The sequence below is a fragment of the Papio anubis genome, chromosome 2 (genome assembly GCF_008728515.1).
Source record: "Papio anubis isolate 15944 chromosome 2, Panubis1.0, whole genome shotgun sequence".
In the NCBI taxonomy this organism is placed as follows: Eukaryota; Metazoa; Chordata; class Mammalia; order Primates; family Cercopithecidae; genus Papio; species Papio anubis.
In genome coordinates this window covers 187656600-187659715 of record NC_044977.1, presented here as the reverse complement: position 1 = coordinate 187659715, position 3116 = coordinate 187656600, and the positions used below count along the sequence as shown (strand labels likewise).

At 36.7% G+C, this 3116-nt stretch overlaps 1 long non-coding RNA gene across 1 annotated transcript; it reads right to left on the bottom strand.

Annotated features, from left to right (window-relative positions):
- Positions 1-488: 488 nt before the first annotated feature.
- On the bottom strand, positions 489-2676 carry LOC110742481. The gene is made up of 2 exons (XR_002520202.2): positions 1620-2676; positions 489-1157 (listed from the first exon to the last, which is right to left on the bottom strand). It is a non-coding gene; the product is annotated as an uncharacterized LOC110742481 (long non-coding RNA).
- Positions 2677-3116: the final 440 nt, after the last annotated feature.

Below are 3116 nucleotides of genomic sequence, written 5' to 3'. Positions count from 1 at the left end.
AACCATAAGCCTTTTCTATTTGACTGTCTCTGGGTTAACTGTACATAGATGGTGAGTGGGGTGAATTACTCCAAATAGGCTGTCTTCCTGTTACTAATAAGGTTATGACTGTTTGCAAAGTACTTGAATTTTGTTATATTATGGTGAGTGGATGAGAAGTGTGCTGGAAAACAGGCGTGAAGACTTAAATCTTACAAGCAGCAAAACATAAAAACAAGTCTTAGTGAGCCTTGGAATAATATTCCATTACAGTATGTTTCTTGCAACATCTTTGACTCACACACATACACAAGCACAAATTCAAAAACAAAAATCCAGAATATGTTGGGATTCTTTATAATCGATGAATTAATATAACAAAACTTATAATGATACAATATTCCTATCTTCTGGATTGACAATATAGTTTTAAAAGCCTAAACATATAACACACTGGAATAGTCAAAAACCTCTATTCTCAGTGAAGTTTGGTGAAGTGAGTATTGCTCAAGCTAATTTAACCAGGTAGTAATGTGTGTGGGTTTTTTTTTGTTGTTTTTTTTTGTCTGTGTGTTTGTTTGCTTGCTTTTTATAGGATGCAGGACAATGTTGTACTATAACATATATCTTCCTTGCTTTCTATTTTACTAAACTTCATCAGAGTAGCTACAGAAAGGCGTAGAGAATATTTCCCAGTAGATGACTAAATTTCAAATCAAAAACTACCTATAAGACTCACGGGTTCAAGTTGTGCTTCTGCTTAGGATATTGGAAACTGCAAGAGAATGTCCCTTCCATCCTAACAATAACAAGAAAGCCTAATAATCTAAAAAAGTATAATTTATTTAACCCTCCAGAGATCTTAGGTTACAAATCAACCAAGTGAAGTAAATTCCAAAGAGTTAAAAGACCCTTGAGAAGAAAAGGGACAGTGAGAACACTGACTTTTGGCAGTAATGGTAGGAAAACGTAGCCTGCATAGAAGCACGTTAGAAACAGTTCACTAAATATTAGAGAGCTCATAAAGGTTAGGCGGTAGTAGTCCCAGAATCAAAGCTCTTTTCTTCTATAAGCCTCCATTGGGTCTTCAGAAAAAAATATCTAAGGCAGTGCAAGAGTCTGGAGAGAGGCCGGTCCATGTCGTATGCTGCTGCTGGAGAATAGGCACAGAACAACACCTGCATATTAAGTAAACAAACAAACAAAAAACTTAAAATATGGCAGAAGGGGCATTCAATATTCTTTCTCCAAGGCAAGGGTCTACTGCTTCTGGTGGAAGGGTAAAAACAAAATCTGTTGAAGAATAGGGATTCTTCCCATCCACATCCAGGAAATAGGCAAAGACCCACTACTTCTGAAGGGATTTGTTGAAGCAAAAGTGCTCTGCTCTAGAGAGGAACAGAAAATCACCTGTTACAAGAATAATGCAGTAGCACAACGAAGAAATCTGGCACTAGTGATGGAAGAAAAGAAAGCTCTCCAATCCAAGTCCTGCCACAAATATAAGGCAGAGTTTGGCTGACAAGGGTGTCAATTTATCACGAAGAAGTTATAATCCTTTTGTACCTATCCAACTGCTTAGCTTCAAAGAACATTTTTTAAAAATGGTAGAAATGAGAAATAGACAAATCCACACTTACAACTGGAATCTTTAATGCTCCTCTCTCAGTACTTGATGGGAAAAGTAGACAGGAAGTCTTTAAGACTATTAATGACCTGAAAAACATTATGAAGATATTTGACTTAATAGACATCTATAGGACATTCTACCTATCTACAATTGCACATGGAATACTCACAAAGATAGATGATATTCTGTGTCAGAAAAATAAACCACAACAAAGTTAAAATAATGGAAACAATACAAAATGCTTTTGTTTCTTACCATAACATAATTAAACTAGACTTCAATTATAGAAAGATATGTGGAAAATATCCAAATATTTGGAAACACTGATAAAAAAAAGTGCCAAGTCTTCAAAAAAGTTTTCTGAAAATTAAATAATTGGGGAAGTTTTCTAGTGAATTTTATGAGGCAAGAATTAGCTTGATTTCCAGATCAGCCGGAGACATTTAAGAAAAGGAATCTGTGGACCAATATCCTTCATAAATATGGAAATATAAACCATACTAAGACATTAGTAAGTCAAAGGCTGGCATATACAGACAGAACAATCCATCATGAACAATTAGTGTTATCCAAAAAGTCAAAGTTTAATATAGCATTAAAAAATCAGTGGAATTCACCATGTGAACACACCAAAAAAGGACAGCCATATGATCATCTCAAGAAATGCAGAAAAAAAAGCATTTAATATCCACCATTCATTCCTGAGTAAAACTCTCGGTAAGCTGGCAATAGAAGGGAACATCTTCCACGACAAAGAGTATCTATGAAAAACTTGCAACTAGTATCATATTTAGTGGTGAAAGACTGAATACTTTCTCCCCAAGAGAGGGGAACAATGCAAGAATGCATTATCTGGCTGGGCACAAGGCTCACGCCTGTATCCTAACACTTTGGGAGGCTGAGGTGGGAGGATCTCTTGAGCCTAGGAGCTTGACACCAGCCTGGGCTACATAGAAATACCCCATCTTTATCTTTGTTAAAAAGTAAATTTTTAAAAATTGGCCAGACACAGTGGCTCACACTTGTAATCCCAATTTTGGGAGGCCAAGGGAGGGGGACAGCTTGAGCTCAGGAGCTCAAGACTAGCCTGGGCAACATAGACAACCTGTCTATACAAATATTTTAAAAATTAGCCAGGTGTGGTGGCACACTTCTGTAGTCTCAGCTGTTTGGGAGGCTTAGGCAGGACGATTGCTTGAGCCCAGAAAGTTGATGCTGCCATGGGCTGTGTTCCCACCACTGCACTCTAGTCTGGATGGGTGACAGAGTGAGACTTTGTCTCAAAAAAGGAAATAAATAAATATATAAAGTATCATCTTATCACTCCTATTATCTGGCATCACACTAAAGTCCTATCCAGTGCAATAAGGCAAAAGAAAAGAAAATAAAACATACAGACCTAAACAACAACAAAAAGTGGTAAGACAAACAAAACTATCTCTATTCACACATGATCTGTCTATGTAGAAAACTCTAAGGAATCTACAGAAGAAGCTACTGAATCCAA